We start from the raw sequence: 16,949 nt of genomic DNA, 5'->3' as shown, positions 1-16,949 counted from the left end.
GCTCAGGCTGAAAGAGTTTGGAACCAGACTTTGAATGTCCAGGCTTTTACTGTTTGTCTACCAAACTCCTACTCATCCTCAAGACCTGTCTCAAAGAGCAAAAATATAGAGCTAGTCATGTGTGGGTCTGAAGCATTCAGAATAGAATGGTCCCAAGAGCTAGAACTAACAGGAAGTTTGAGACCAGCTTTTGAAAGCCTAAGCCCCCACTCTATTTACATGGTAAACTATTGTCTCACTGTCATCTATCTCAAATGTCAAAATGTCATCTTTGTGATACCAACCCAGCTCCCCCAGGTAGTGTGCATACTCCATCCCTACTTTACTGTGCTTCCACCACTCTTCTAACAATATATCCGTTGTACCATAGAAGGTTGTTTTTGTGTCAGGCTCGCCTACCAGGCAGTATGCCCCATGGTGGGAAGGGACCATATGTTGTACATCTTCATACTCTGCATGCCCAGCACAGAGCCTATGTGACAGATATTGTTAGTGGCCTATTCAATATCCGTCCCTCCCATCTTCCTTTCTAACAGAATCCCTACTGGGCAATACGTTTAATTAAAAATAGTCACCTCCCCAGGCTCCTCTGAAGCTTAGGTGCCATGTGACCTGGCTTGGACCAATGAGATGCAAGCTGAGTTCCAGAGTGTGGGCTTCTAGAAGAAGCTTTCCTGATTAAGGGTCAGACCCACCTGGCTCTTTGCGTTTAAGGGTCAGACCCACCTGGCTCTTTGCATTTGGCCCCTCTTACCCTCACGCTCTCATCCTCATCTTCCTGCCAGTAACCTTAGACTACGCATGTCAAGGTGATGTGGCCATCTTGTGACCATGAGGATGAAAAATCACACTGGGGATGGCTAAGCAGACCTCTGGAAGAATCCTCAGGAACTGGGGATATGGGGAGGGGGTTGACCAAGAACAGCCCCGCTGACAGTCTAGTGGGAGAGACAAAGCCTCCTTGAACAACAGCACTGATGAATACTTAATGATAACAGGAGATAAGTAACATATAGAGAAGATGGAGCATAATACAAGGATCTGTTCTAGCCTGTCTTGGTTTTCAGGGAAGGTTTCCTGGAGGAGGTGGAATTTAAGCTAACATTGACAGGTGACCTGTGTTCAAATATCCCTCTGTCATTTACTAGCTAATGTACCCTGGAAAAATCATTTAACTCTTCTAGGCCTCTGTTCTTACAAGTGAAATGTAGGATTCATAATACTTTCCACTCATATTTGTGAGGCTTAAATGAAATAATATTCATGGTGTCTGGGTCATAGGAAGCACCTGTTAGGCAGCTGCTTTTAGGATTTTGTTTTGGTCCAAGCTCTGAGGCTGTTGCCACCTGGGATCAGTGTGCTGGGCATCCGTGCTCAGTATGGGACGGATGCTGGTGATCCCCACCAGTTCAAGCCTGTGAGGACTCTGATCAGGAAATCATGTGCTGAGTGAGGATGAAAACAAAGGCTCAGGACAAGGTGAAGGGTAATTAAGTCCCCAGGGCTGACTCCCGCAAGGTCTCCATTTCTAATCTCCTCCACCTCCGCCCCTTCCATGGGGTTGCTGGTTACCTCAAAGCTTGGATGATGCCAGCCTGGTGGGAGAGGGTAGTGGAGACCACCCCCGTGATACCCTGTGGAGATTTGGAGATGGTGGCTGTGAGGGGCTTCAGAGAACGGGATCAGCTCCTACCTCTGGCATCACTTCTGTCCTCCTACCTAGAGGATCGTGGGGCAGAGAAACTCAGGGAAGACAACTTCCCTTCCTTGAGCCTCAACACCCACATCTGCAAATAGTTTATTAGATGAAATCTGTGCTTCTCAAACTATACTTCATGTTAGAATCATCTGGGGGAGATTTAAAAAACCCAGAACCCAGCTGCGCCCCAAACCAACTCAGAACTCCTGGGTAGGACCCAGGCACCAGCATTTTTCAGACTCCCCAGGTGATTCCAATGTGCAGGCAGGGTTGAACTCAGGCTAGGCAGGCCCTAAGGGTCCTTCCAGTTCTGAAGTCAGATGCTACTTCTAGCTGTGTGACCTGATTGAAAGTCTCTGTGCCCCCATATCCTTATCAGTAAAGAAAGGGCATTAATAGCACACCCCTCATCGAGGTGTCATGAGGATTAAAAGGATTCATTTCTATGCAGTGCCGATAACAGCGATGGGCACCATGGAAAGCCTCCAACAGTGGTAGCTGGAGCTGTTCTGGCTCTTATTGTGACCATGAAGAAGGAGGAGAAAGAGGAAGAGGAAGGGACTCTGTATGAGCCCTTTAACCTCCGTCCGTTCTCCCCACCGTGCTCATGACTCTCACAACAATGAAAGGAGGACACATTCAACTCTCAGGTCTTGGGGAGGCCAGGAGGCAGGGGCATGGCATTTGAGAGTGCCCCATTGACAGAAGAAAGGATGGATGAGCACAGCCAATCAACGGGGGCCTGGTGTTGCACTGCCTAGCATCTTTGGAGAACTGCTGGATGACTAGACATTACTTAGTCCTAACTTATTTAATCAATGAAGGCTCTGAGGCACAGAAAGGCTAAGTAATTCACTCAAGGTCACACAGGCTTGGGCCTAATCAGGCCTCAAATCCAGGATTGGTTTTTTTGTTTTTTATTAACTTCAGTCTAGAAGTCGTTAAAAAGAAAATAAAAACACTCTGCAGCCTCCTCTCAGAGGACAAAATCCATCAGCATTAATCAGTCCTCTTGCTTTGGCAGGAATTCCTTATCTCTTCCTTCTAAGCAGACACTGTGCCTACAGCTGAAAGAGCAATCGTGATAATTAATAATAATATTTTGCACTTAGAATTTTCCCCTGGCAGCAGCTGCTCTGAAAGCATCCACTCATTCAGCCACACGGTATCAGCCAATCAATCAGTCCCCAGGAGCTCGTGGCGCATCTGCTGCCAGCCTCTTGGCCTGTGCTGGGTGCTTGGAGGGACCCAGCAGCATAAGAAACAGTTCCAAAGCTCCAAGAGCTGGGGGAGGAAAAATAAACTCTGACAGGAGGTTGTCACTGACAGAGGCGCCAGGCCTTTGTAACATCAGCTTCTGTGCATGGTAATGAAAGTCACATACCACTGTAGGAGCTTCTGTTTGATTTACCATGCCTGGAACCGTGCCTCAAGTTCATTGGCCAAAGGTAACTAGCGTTCATTCAAGAATAATGCCAGATAGCACCCACTACACCAAGAAGATTAAATGATCTAAAGCATGTGAAGCTCTTAGAAGACCACACAAGAGAAAGCACCCCATAAACACTAGCCATTGTTGGTGCAACTCTCTGTATCAGCAAGAGTCCCACTCAGGAAACAGATGGAATGCTCAAAAGGTTTACCAGGAAGAGAATGCAATAAGGAGACTGTTTATGAGGCGTAGGCAGGATTAAGGAAAGCTATAAAGGATGGTGAAGCACCCAAGGGACAGAATACCCAATAGCAGAATGCTCTTACTATTCCAGATCTTGAGGGACAAGAGAAGAGGTCATGGACGAAGGAGCTCCGCGGGGGCTGTGGTACAGAGAAAAGCAGCCACTGACACACTCACAACCGGAGTGTGGAGGATAGAGACCTCATTTCTCTTTCTTCTTCCTTTCTAGTCCCCTCTTGGTACCTCTGGCTTGGAAGCTAGAGGCTAAGAGCAGCTGACTGGTGGGTGTGGAGTGGTCAGCCTCTGGGGACACAGAGCAGGTCAAAGAAGAGCAGATAAGAACCCAAGAAGAGGCAGGAGAAGTGAGGAGAGAACAATTAGAGATTGACCAGAGGTAAACATGAGACCAATAGTTCAATATGGTGGCAATGGTTTGGCATGACAATGTTTTCATGCCACTAGTCCTAAATCGTTGTTCTAGAATTCTGGCAAGGACCTTGAGCTGAAAACTTTAACATTTTGAAAATGTAGATCCTTTGAAATGGAAAGTAATGCAAATTTACCCCCAAACTTGGGTTTAGGAGTAGCCAAGGAGGGATACTGATAAAGCTCTTCTCACATTTATGTGGGCCTCTCTTGTGGCCCTGGTCCCTCTTCTGTGGGAAAGAGGGCCTTCGGTCTGGACTTCCATTCCCCTTGCTCTGTCTTGGCCTTTGGAGCCAGACAGCCTATCTTTGGCTCTCAGCTACCCACCCTCAGTGGTCATGTGCATTTTTCCTGGTCACTTAGCCCCATCTGAAAATGAAGATAATGACCCTTCCTTCCTCATAGGACTATTCTCAGAAATAAATGCCATAATACACATACAGCACTCAGCATAATGTCTGGCACCTAACAGGTGTTCAATAAATATTGGCTTTTATTACAACAAGAGACTGCTAGCTCTTTGAAGTCAGAGGTCAGGACTGTTCGACTCTGAACCTCAGTATCAAGAATGGTGCCTCACATATACCTCGTAACAATCATTGCATAAAATACGACAATATTCCTATTTTCCACCATGAGGAACTTGAGATTCACAGAAGTTACTTGAGTTGCTCAGGGTCACAGACGTACTAAGAACCAGAGCCAGGATTAAACCCAGGTGATCTGACTACAAAGGTGCATCATCTACACCAGTGGTTCTCAAATTTTAGCAAGCATTAGGGTCACCTCGGGCTAGTTAAGACTTTCCCCAAGTTTCTGACTCAGCAGATCTGGGATGGGGCCCAAGAATTTGTATTAGTAATAAGTTACCTGGTAACAGGGATGCTGCTGATCTAGGGGCCTCTTTTTGAGAACCTCTGGTCTCAGCCTCCCGGTCAGTGTTCATCTCCACTGTGAATACTCCTCTGATTTCTTCAACCTCCTGTGAACAGTTTGCACAATTCCAGTTCCACACTGAACCCATGACCCTATCTCACTTTCAAGATGAGATCTAGAATGTTGTCTGAGCTTGCGGAAAGGAATGGAAGCACCCTGTGGGTGGGGACCCTGTACCTCATTGTCTCTTATTCCCACTTACCATCTTTCCCTCCCTTCTCCACCCTCAGCCCTCGGGGCATTCCTGTCTGTGCTCACACAAATGTACATGTTTAGATCTTTCTCATTTTTTAAACAAAAATAAGTTCATATTATATAATTACTTATCCCTCCCCCATCTCTCTCTCTTTTTTCCTCTCTCCCCAATCTTTTAATTTTACCCTTCTAGAAGAACATTCTCCCCACACACACACACACTCCTGATGAATCTTCCAGAAGCAACACTCTAGATGCCACTCACTCTCTCCAATCCCCTTATAGGCCTGTCCCACTGAGTGACCTACCTCATTGGTGGGTCCGGGATAAGGAACTTGGCAACAGAAGACCAGAATCTTCCTCCCCACTCTCTCCGTGGGGAGCCAGGTTCTGCTTGGTTCTCACAGTCCCTGCCATGGCCCAAAGCTGCCTACACCCCAGGAGGAAGGGCCAGTCTGCCTGTTCCGGTGTAACATAAGGCAGCCCACCCTCCCGCACACAGAGGCATGTTCTCCAATAACAGCTTTATCTTTGGTAAAGGCAATGTTTTGAGGACCCATCTGCCTTTCTCTCATTCTCATTTCTCGTTGGTTCAGAACGTGGGTAGGGAAACAAGCGTATTGTTTATTAGCTCCTCTTGATGTGCAGCACTTATGATATATCTTGGACCTAAAGACCTGGCTCATTTTAACAGCTGATTCTGTTAGGATGCCTCTGATTGCAAACAACAGACGGTGCAACTAGAGGTAGCTTGAACAATAAGGGGGCCGTTACCTCATATGGTAAGAATTCTGTAGGCAGATCTTTTTGCCAATCTCCTGATCGGGGATTCATTCCCTTCCTCAAACTGCAGCCCAGCTCTAGGTCACTTTTCCCTGTTGTTACATATTCCATAATGGCAGGAGGATGGGAGGAGTTAGACCATTGGGTCCCAATGTCTATGGTGCTATCTCCAGTCATTGGGTCCTTGGGTAAGTGACCCAAACTCTTTGACCCTCAGTCTCATCCTCTGTGAAATGAGGATAATGTGCTCTTCCTTCCAAGAGTTCAGTGGGGATAGAATTAAAGCATAGAGAATGCCTCACACAATAAGACTCAATGCCTGGTCATTTCTGCCCCATTTTCTCCCCTATAACCTTCTCAGGGGATAAAAAAGACCGAAATCAGTACTTAGAAACTCTTCGAGTTAGGCCTTAACTTAGTTTTGTGTGTACACATGTGCATGTGCTTTTAACCAGGTCCCAGGCAGTGGGGAAGAGACCCCTCTTGAACCAGTTATCCATCCTCCTACCTATTTCCCCTTGGGACGAGGGATTTTTTGGGTTTAAAAGTACAATTCCTAGGTGCAAAAAGCATTTTTCTTCCTCAAGGCTATCTGCCAACACACTCAGAATAGATACACTGTATTTCTTCACTAGGGCTGCCAGAACAAAGTGCCACAAGCAGAGCAGTTTAAACAACAGAAATGTATTGTCTCACTGCTCCGGGAGAGAAGTCCAAGATCAAGGTGTCCCCAAGGCCATGCTCCCTAGAGGGCCTTAGGGAAAGATCAGTTCCAGGCCCTCCTCCCAGTGTCTGGTGGCTCCTTGGCTGGTAGAGGTGTGACTTTCCTTTTCACAAGGCATTCTCCCAATGCATGGCTTTGTGTTTACATCTCCCCCCACCCCTTTTTCAAAAGATTTTATTTATTTACTCATGAGAGACAAAGAGAGAGAGGCAGAGGCAGAGACACAGACAGAGGGAGAAGCAGCGTCCCTGCGGGGAGCCTGATGCAGGACTAGATCCCAGGACTCCGGGATCAAGCCCTGAGCCAAAGGCAGACATTCAACCACTGAGCCACCCACATGCTCCTAAATCTTCCCTTTTTCTAAGGACACCATATCATATGGCATTAGAGGGCCACTCAACTCCAGCATGATCTCTTCTTGTATCAGGAATGACCCCATTTCCAATGAAAGTCCAATTTTGAGATGCTAGGTTATGACATCAACCTATAATTAGGGTAAGGGGCCCAATTCAATCCATAACCTACCCTACCTACCCTATGCTTCAACAACAGTATCCCCCAAACACATCCCATTCTTTCCTTGCTCTGTGATTTTGTGCATGACCCGAGATGCCCCTTCCCTTCCATCTCTTCAAAGTCCCACCCATCCTTGAAGGCCCTACTCAAACTACCTCTTCCATGCAGCCTTCCTTCAACCCTCTGGTCAGAAACAGTCCCTCCTTTCTCTGTCCTCTCATACCTTCTCACAACGGTGCTTTTCAAAGTCTAAGCCCCACAGTTGATTAGGGTGTGTGTTCAGATCCCAGGTCAGTCACTTTCTGGTGGGGTGATCTCACATCTCCCTACTCCAGTGTGGTCAGGACCAGAAGCATCTGCATCACCCAGGGGCCTGTTAGAAAAGTGGTGGAATCTCAGGCTCCACTCCAGACCTGAACAATCTGGAATAGGACAACATTGTCAGCTGTTTTGCATGTACACGAAAGTGTGAGAAGCTCTGTTCTAGCACCAGGAACTTATCTGAACCTTAGTCCCCTCATCTGTAAGATGGGGATACAACAGTACGAGCCTCACACAGGGTTGTGGGGCAATGACTGAGACAACATGTGTACTGTGCTCAACACAGTGCCTAGAGCAGGATAATGGTGGTTACAATCTTTATTAATATTAGCATATGCTCTTAAAAAGCAAAGATCAAGATGCAAGAAAGTAATGCATGCAAAGTGGTTAGAATAACCAGGCTAAAGGACTCAGTAAGTGACAGCTATTGTTGCAAATCTTTATGACGCACCCTTGCTTTTCCTGCTCACTCACCTTGGGGCAGCGCACTGCTCAGACACTGCTCATCATCGTTCACTGACAGGAGGGCAATGGCTGAGTTCACAGGCCCATATGGACCCCATCAGTACTGATGCGTTTGCTCGTCATGCCAAGGCCCTCCGCTCAGGACGCTGTTCCTGAGCCAGCTGCCCCTCACCCCAGTCCCACTGTCATCCAAGGGCCCTGGACACACAGACACAGCGATTTCCTGTCTTCATTCACCTCCAGCAGGATCCACAGCAGGGAGCAGGGGGAGGGAGGGGAAAGAGGCCAGAGCGAGCAAGAGTAACAGTGAGAGATGGAGGGAGGGAGAGAAGGACCTGGAATTGTCACTGAGGGCCAAATTAGGTTGTAGAATGTAATTTTGGGACACAACACGCTGCGTTTCTGCTGGGAAGGGAAGGGACAGGACCTACTATGTGCTGGGAACCCTCTGGCACCTCTTGCATCCCTCATCTTATTGATGAGGAATAAGAGTCGTAATTTTTATTCCCATTTTGTAGGTAAGGAAACTGAGGCACACAGATTAAGGAACACAGACAGGTTCATGGCTGAGTGGAGGGTCTAAGGTCTAGAAAAGTTCTAGACCCCTGCCCTGAGACGGATGCGGGGAACAGGGAAAGGAAGACATACAACACTGATCCTGTTTCCCAATTTTGTTCACAGCAGAACAAAGCCTAGCACAGAGAAGAGGGTGGCTTTGAGCTGGGAGAAATCATGGAGAGGGTGCCATCCAGCCTTCCCACCGCCCCTCCGTCCCTCCCTCCCACAGATGGACAAATTGAGGCCTTGTATTAGCCATGGAAGGAAGCGCGTATCTATAGAGCCCTGTACTGGGTGCCCTCCTGGGGTGTCTCATCTCGTCCCTTCAGCAGCTGCAGGAGCTCACCAGGCCATTCTGTTCCCTACCAGCTGCCACATCAAGTCTTTTTGGGAATTAAATGGGGTACAAATTTTCCAAAGTTTCCTCCAGCCCCCATTTTACAGATAAGGAAGCTGAGGCTGAGAGCAGGAGACTTACCAACGCCTCAGAGGCAAGGAATGGCAGAGCCAGGATTTGAACTCATCCCTGACTGAACCCATGGTTCCTACCTATGCCCAATTTGAAAGAAGGAATCAGCTCAGAGACACAAGGAGAACAGATGGGAGCTACCCTCCTCTGCCCCCAAAGCCACAGCATGGCTTGTCCCCGGGGGCAAGTGACAAGAGTTCGTCTCCCTAAGGCACAGCAGGCACCATCCTTATGGCATCAGGAGGTGGACAGAAGTCCAGTCCAGAAGGCCCTGTTCACTGGGTGCTTCAGACACCCCCTCACCATTGCCGGAGACAGAATATTCCACGGGGATCTCCAACTCTCTGACCCCAGTGGACCCAGATCCAGCCAGGCCTTGCTTCCCATTGTCCTAGCACTCTCAGCAGACTCGTGTCCGTAAGCACCATGCCCGAAGCTAATTGCCACATGCTTTTACCACCTGTCCTATTATTTAGTTAATACTTTTCTTGAAAGTGATTAACTTTTAACTTGGTGTCGTCCTGAAGAATAATAGGCACAAAATTGCCGTTATAGGATGCTCATTATTCATGTTGATGTTCATAGAAATAAACACACACTATTAAAGTGTGCTTATTTGTGTAGCAATTGAAATTACATAATGCTCCACCAGTGATAGATGTATCCATAAAACTCTGGATGTGTATCCAGAAAACTCTGACTGGTGTGCACATAATTAATTCCCCCAACAAACCTGTATGTGGTAGGGTTATTGTTTCTCTCAATTTGATGAATGAGGAAACTGACCCAAGGTCACACAGCCAGCAAATTGTGGAATCTGGGGTCCCTGGTAACTGATGCCCCTTCTTCCCATCGCCCTGAAAAAGTCACCCAATTCTCTCTTCACCGATACCCCCCTGGGTCCCCAGCAGTGGTTTTGGGTACACTGCTCTACCAGAGTGACCATCAGGAGGGCCGCCAGTGGCTGTGCCTTTGCTCAAAGCTCTAATTCCTTCCAGTATTTGCTGCTGCCATACAGGGTCCAGAAACCTTCTCCCTATGGCAGTGTCCTCTGAGGCAACCCAGAATGGACAGACAAGAAATTCAGGGCAAGCTGAGAAGTCTGTCTCATCCTCATATAATCAGGATATCGCAAGGGAGAATGACAAGCAATGCCTCTAAACAAGGTCAACATCCCCCTCCCCACAGGGTTGTTGGACTCCCCTTTATGTAACTCCCTTTTCTGAGCCAGAGCTTCTTTATGCCACCATGGCAAATACCACCATGTCAGATTTCTGCATTCAAGACTGATGTTAGGGATCTTTGACTGCATGGAACAGAAAACCACACAGGCTTACTTACGCAAAAAAAAAAAAAAAAAGAAAAGAAAAGAAATTTATTGGGGAGATTTGGGAAAGCTTACAGATCAAAGGAAAAACTGAAACAAAACAAATCAGATCTCAAAACAAAACAAAACAAAAACAAGGGAGCAAGAATCCAAGCAGCAGGAGCTAAAGTATAAGCCTGGTCAGGGCCTTGTGAGTGAGTCATGTTGACCCCATCACTGTTTTCATATGACTTCCTTGTAGATCTGAGTTCCAGGAGAATCCTGAGTTCTGTGTTCACCTCTTGGCCAATGCCATCTGCCTCATGGTCTTTAGAGGATGCTAAGGGGTCTATCATCTTAACACTCCAGGCAATTCTAGGTCCCTATCAGAGCTGTCAAATGAGGGGGGTTCCAGCATGGATATTCTCAAAAACCTAGCTAGACTGCAGGAATGGGGAAAGGAGACTTTCCTGGGAGTGTCTTGGTCTCCAGGTGGCTCTACCTCCAGATAACTTTCAGGTCCCTTGGTGGTGACCAGAGGACCAGGGGAAATTCTGAAGTTTCCTACTCATTTATCCTCAAAGCCTCTGTGATGCTTGCTTTCAAAATTGGGCAGATGATCCCTTCCTCCTGTGCACCCTTCTGCAGACATGGCTTTGCCATTCCTCCCATCAAGAACCTATTTCTCCTGCCCCCTCAAATCTGAGCTATCCCTACGCCTTGCTGGATATGGTGCTATGTGATTTCCCCATCTAAATCCTCAGAAGTCTTGCAGCTTTTGTTTTGTATCCAGTACTTGGCACTTAGGAGATGCCACCTGTTATGGATTGAATTGTGCCCCCCTCAAAATATGTAGGTTGAAGGCCTAACCCCCATTGTGACTATGTTTGGAGATAGGGCCTTCAAGGAAATAATTAAGGCTAAATCATAAGGGTGGGGCCCTAAATCAATAGGACTACTATCCTTATAAGAGGAAAAGCCATATGAGGACACTGCTGCCAGGCAGCCATTTGCAAGCAGAGAGGTCTCACCAGAAACCAACCTGTGGGTACCTTGATCTTCCAGTTTCCAGAATTGTGAGAAAATACATTTCTGTGGTTTAAACTACCCAGACTTGGGTGTTCTGCTATGGCAGCCCCCGCACTGCTCATTTGTTGGTGGGATATCTCAAGAGTTATCCCTGGTCCCATTTCCTCGTTCCACACTTCATTCCGGGTGGATCTATCCCAGGATTTCAATGCCACTTGTATGTTGACAACAACAAAATATATCTTGAATCTGCCTACTTCTCTCCAGTCGCATTGTCATCACCTTAATTCAAGCCAACCTCATCTTTTGCTAAGTATATTAGCCAGCTATTGCCATGATAATGCTGTATAACAAACGACCTCCCCATCTCAGTGGTTGGCCACAACACCCATTTTTCTTGATGACAGGCTTATGAGTCATTTGGGACAGTACTTGCTCAGGCTACAGGTCAGGTTCTGGTCTTCTCTATAGGTCTCCTCATTTCCCAGTGAACAGCAGCTTCCCAGGGCAGATTCTCATGGCAGGTAGCAGATGCATAAGAGTGTAAGCCAAACCTTGCAAGTAAAAGCCCCTGCTTGTGTTATACTCTATTGAAAAAGACATGCAGTTAAGCCCAAAGATAAGGAGGCAGAAAAATATTACTTCTCTCACAAAAGGGAAACCACCTAAGGGCCAGGAAGGGAAGAGGAATTGAAGGCAAATGATACAAACTACCACACCTGGGCTACTATGATAGCCTCTGTAATGGGCGTCCTCCCAAAACCTCTGGAAGAGATATCTTCTTAAAAAAAACACACACACACACACACCATTCTGATCAAGTTGCTCTTCTGTTTGAAATCCATTGATGGCTTCCCATTGCTCATAGGATGAAGTCCAGATTCTTCCTGTTGCCTGCAATGTGTGCAGTGTGATCTAGCACCCTCCTACCTTTTGTACCATTCACCCAGACTCACTCTCCTCCAGCTACACTGGTCTTTTAACTCCTTGAACTCATCAGGACACTTGTCTGCTCTTGGCCTTTCTTTTATTTTATTTTTTGAGATTTATTTATTTGAGAGAGAGAAAGAGAGAAAGAGCACAGGGGGGGAGGGGGGCAGAGGGAAAGAATCTTTCAAGCAGACTCACCACTGAGCGCAAGGCCCAGAGCCTCACCCAGGGCTCCATCTCACAATCCATGAGGTCATGATCTGAGCCAAAACCAAAAGTCAGACACTTAGCCAACTGAGCGAGCCAGGCACCCCATGCTCTTGGCCTTTCCACTTGTTTCCTGCACCTAGAAGCTCCCCTCTGTCTTCCCCCACCTGCCCTTCTGGAAACCCTTCCAGTTCTCCAATTCCCAATGGAAGTGCCATTTCTTCAGGGAGGTCATCTTTTCCCTCTTCCACCCTGTGACCTTTGATCTTCTCTTAGACATTTTCTAACTCCCTGTGATGGGCTGAGATTCAGGTACTGAAGTCCCAAACCCCAGCACTTCACAATGTGACTGTATTTGCCGAGAGGATCTTTAAAGACGAAACTGAGTTAAAATGAGGTTATTAGGGTGGGCCCTTCCCAATGATTGCTATTCTTATAAGAAGAGCAAATTAGGACAATCACACAGAGGGAAGACCACAGGAGGACACAGGGAGAAGATGGCCATATATCAGCCAAGGAGAGCCGTCAGAAGAAACCCACCCTGCCTGTATCTGAATCTTGGACTTCTAGCCTCCAGAACTGTGACAAAATAAATTTCTGTTGTTTGAGCCACCCAATCTGTGGAACTTTGTTATGGCAGCCCAAGCAAACTAACACACTCCCAGCATTTTCCTTCCCAGCATGAATCACAATGGTAGTGATGTGTTATTGTGTACTTTCTTGTGTGCCCATCTCTCCCACTAGACTGTGAGGTGTGCAACCATACAGGACCACATTGTCTTCTTATCCCAAGATCCACCCCCAGTGTCTATCTTGGTGCCTGACACATAGTAGGTGCTCAAAAGTTATTTGCATAAGTGAATAAACACACGAGTCTCATCTCAGGAGACAAAGCGGGGGTGGGTGCAGTGTGGGGTGGGAGACAGTCACACTACAGACCTACCTTATGGCTTCCCTGCCTCAGCTCTTCTGTTCCTAACACCCTCCAGACACAGAAGTGCTCAACTGTGAGACCTGCAATTTGATTTACTCCCTGGTGACATCATAGTCATCACCATGGCAACACCCAGCGATGCCTGTCTGCCAGACAAAGTCGCTTCCATCAGGAAAGGGCAAATGGACACCCGGGATTGGAAGAAGTCGCTTGTGAGGCACAACGGCAGCCCCCACAGCCCCGCATGGGCAGCCAGGGCTCAGTGGGGCCGTGGCTGGTGTGCAGCAGTGTCTGTGTCCCTGCGGAGGGCAGCCAGGACTGCCTTCCCCGTCTGGGAAAGAGCTCTTTATCTTTGAGACAGGCCAGCCAGCCGGAAGCAAAAGTGTGTAGGTGGAGGCCAAGTATAGCACAGGCCCGTCTGGCTGGTTCACCTGGAGCATCTGCTCAGAGCCCCTCAGACACCTGGGCAAAGCTCTTGCTTCCCGTCTGTACATCATCTTTCCTTCCTGCCTTCATACTTTCCCTCCTGCCTGCCATCCTCCCCACCCCTACCCCTACCCCCACCCCCCATTTTTCTCTTTTCTTTCTTTCTTCTTTTTTGGGGCAAAATCTACTAAGAACCTGCTGCGTGTCAGGCCTTGTCTTAGATGAGAGTGTTTGCCGGTGTTCAAAGAGGTGTCTGCCTTATGAAGGAGTTAAGCCCCCATGCTTGCCCCTTCAGGGGTGCTCTGAGGCTGTGACTTGAGGGGAGGAGGCATCAAAGAGGAGAGATATATTGCTGGTATCATGAGTGAAATCTTGGGATGTATTTCTTACAGTAACCGTGGCAGTTGAGCGTAGTTGAAACACTACTACTAATCCTCCAAATATTTAGGGGGATCAAATGGGATTTTGAGGGCCAGTCTGAAGTCTAACCACAACCTCACCTAGGCAAATAGATTCCAGTTTCCAAACATTTAGACACTACCTTCTTATTAGCTGAGCACCCTATCTGGTAGTATCCCTGAGGCCCCCAGACCTCCTTAATCCTCACAAACAAAGGTATCAGAAATTTAGGAGACATCACAGTTTTGTCTAGTGCTTCCCTTACAGGCAGGGCTGCCTGGCTATGAAACAATTTGGTATGTAACAGTCAACACAGGCTTGCATCAGGGGGACCTGGGTCCCACCCAGCACTCCACTGTCTGGCTGTCTGATTTTGGGCAAGGTGCCCTCCCTCCACGAGCCTCTATGTTTTCAGCTGTAAAATGGGAATTGTCTCCTACACATTTCAGGATCATTGTGGGGAGTAGAGACAGGGCCTATGAAGAGCCTGGTATCCAGAAGGCACAGGATACATGCCAGCTGTTTCAATAGCTTCTTCAGGAAGGTAGAGCCTGTCCTACCGCCACCCCACTGGCAGAAGTGTCAACAGGAAGGGCGAGATATTGAGAGATGCCTCCTGAGCTGATGCTGGCAGAGGAGACGTGACAATCTGCCTCTAGAAAGATCCCAGCAAGCTGCCTGGGCCTGGGGAAATCCAACTGTGACGACACTGCCCAGACTCTGCAAGATGTTACCTAATTGTCGATGCTCATGAGGGGCAAGCAACCACTGAGCTGATTTCTTTTCCCATAGATCAGCAGCATTTTCCCAGCCCTTACCAGAGAAGGAAAAATAAGGGCTTTCTGGGCATGTTTTCAGGCTGTCAATCTTCGACGAGTTACCACATTCCAGAAATCAGATTTTTCTAAAGTCTCTGCATTGTCATCAATAGCTTTGGTGGGCAGAGAACAGCACTGGCCTGTGGGTTCTTTGAGGGACGTGCCTTTTTGATCTGTATAGTTCCAAAGCTTAGTAGGGCATGGCACACAGTAGGCACTAATGAATGTTTCCTGGATGGATGGATGGATGGATGATGGATGGATGGATGGATGAATGAAACTATGAAGTATAGAGAACTGAAATGAAGATTATCTCCATTCTGCCAGAGAATTCCAGAAGCATGTGAAGACCTTGGGCTGGGGGAGCAGTGGGGCTCAAGTTCTGGAAAAAGTTATGAAGACCACAATAGTAATTGAGCCCCTGAGGGCCTTGAGACCCAGGATAAACCATTCCTTGTACACCTGCAAGACATATTTCATAGAGAAAGGGACTGTGGGCCTGGGGGCCAACCCAGGCCAGCCTCTCCTGTTGTAGATGAGCGCTTGGCTCTGTTTCCTCTTTATAGCAAGGGGCACAAGGGCATCTCCCTTGCAGGCTTCTTGTAAAATTTTTGTGGAGATAATGCCAGCTAAGCAGTTTGCACAGAGCCTGACACATATACATGTGCAGTAAATATGTTAATGTTTGATGACACACAAACACGCAGTAATGATATTGTGGAGACAGAGGGACCTGGAGCAAGAAGCAGATACAGGGAGAATAAGAGGTTTACTTTTCTTTAGTTGCACTGTTTCCTGAGGCCCGGAGTCCAGTTAGGGGCCCATTACACCTGTGAAAGAGAGGAAACAAGGTGGTGGCCATGGGGAAGGGGGACAAGAAACAGATTTGGAAAATGAATTCAGGATACCGATTGAGCACTTTCCCCACCACCTGTGACCTCTCCATAGCCATTCATGGCCTTCCCTCCAAATCTTCACCCGGAACCTACCTGACGGTTTCAAAACAGATCTGATCACATCAGCTCCTGTCTTAAAGCTTTCTGATGGCTTCCTACCACCCTTGAGGTTAAAGCCAGATCCCTCAGCACACTCTGCAAGGCCCTGCGAGGTCTGGCCCTCATCTTTTGTACATCCGCACCACACAGGCCTTGCATACGCTATTCCCTCCACCTCTGCTTTTTCTTCTCCTCTAATGAACACCCACGCATTTGGATCTCAACTCAAGTAGACTTCCAACCTCCCTGATTAGGTCAAATTCCTGGTGTCAGGCAAGCTCCATGGAGCTCACTTGGTGGCATTTGTCACATTAATTAGTAGCTCCCTCTTCCACTAAAATATAAGCTCCACAAGGGTCAGTTCTGTGTGCCTTCACTATCTTCCTGCATCCCTAGTGCTTGGCATGCAGGTGGGCTCAATAAACTGCTCAAGTGAATGAATGAGTGTCCACCATTGGCCAGGCACAGCACTAGGCACTTTGAAGGCATCAACAGGCCGGGATTTTTCAGGAGCGGAGGAGCAGCCCCTGGGAGGGAGATGTCCTTCTGAATCTCTGTCCCTGTGTCCCTTTCGCTCCTCATCAGTATTCACAGCACCAGAGCCTCTTGAAGGCCGGCATCCCCTTGGCAACGTTGCCACCAGCCTGGCATGATCTGATGCTTATCTGGACCATGCCGGCTGGGCACAGCCTCAAAGGAACTGAGGTGGATGTCATGGCAACGGCCTAGCTCCTGGGAGGACCTGGACTGCTCCCGGGGATGCCAAATCAAGCTTCTCCATTCTCTGGGGACTGGGACCAGGTTCAGCCTTACAGGAACAAAGTCTTTGAGGGAGAAAAACCAGCTTGAACCTTGCTGGGAATGCATCATTGCACTCAATTGCCTCTGAGAGCCGAGGGGAGCCACAGACCAATCACTCCTATCCATAGGCCTGTCTGCATGTTGACAGTAAGACTGTCCCCATGGGCACGAGTTTCCTTGGTGGAGATAGAGAACCACAATTAAGGAGGTTATGGAAAGCTCCCATGCAGGTGGGGGATGGGCATGATGCCAAGAGATAGGGAGATGTACTGGGTTCAAATCTTGGCTGTGTCTTCGGATTCCCATCACCTCTGAGTCCACTGTCCTCCTTTATCAA

General features: G+C 47.9%; 1 protein-coding gene across 12 annotated transcripts in view; it reads right to left on the bottom strand.

The window, feature by feature from the left end:
* Nucleotides 1-13,434, bottom strand: part of PLA2G2C (phospholipase A2 group IIC) — a 90,943-nt gene extending 77,509 nt beyond the window's left edge. For 4 of the 12 annotated variants that reach the window (XR_013380645.1, XR_013380646.1, XR_013380653.1 and 1 more), the window contains exons 1-2: nt 13,183-13,308; nt 4,671-4,782 (exon numbers count right to left, since the gene is read on the bottom strand). The gene's annotated coding sequence lies outside the window, so the exon portion shown is untranslated. Of the gene's footprint in view, nt 1-2,600; nt 2,767-3,457; nt 3,678-4,670; nt 4,783-7,177; nt 7,328-13,182 lie in introns of those variants that run through there. The other 8 variants (XR_013380656.1, XR_013380649.1, XR_013380655.1 and 5 more) reach the window with 8 other exon arrangements.
* Between the last annotated feature and the right edge of the window lie 3,515 nt (nt 13,435-16,949).

Source organism: Canis aureus, chromosome 5, assembly GCF_053574225.1.
Source record: "Canis aureus isolate CA01 chromosome 5, VMU_Caureus_v.1.0, whole genome shotgun sequence".
Classification (NCBI taxonomy): domain Eukaryota; kingdom Metazoa; phylum Chordata; class Mammalia; order Carnivora; family Canidae; genus Canis; species Canis aureus.
This window is presented reverse-complemented; position numbering and strand designations above follow the sequence as displayed.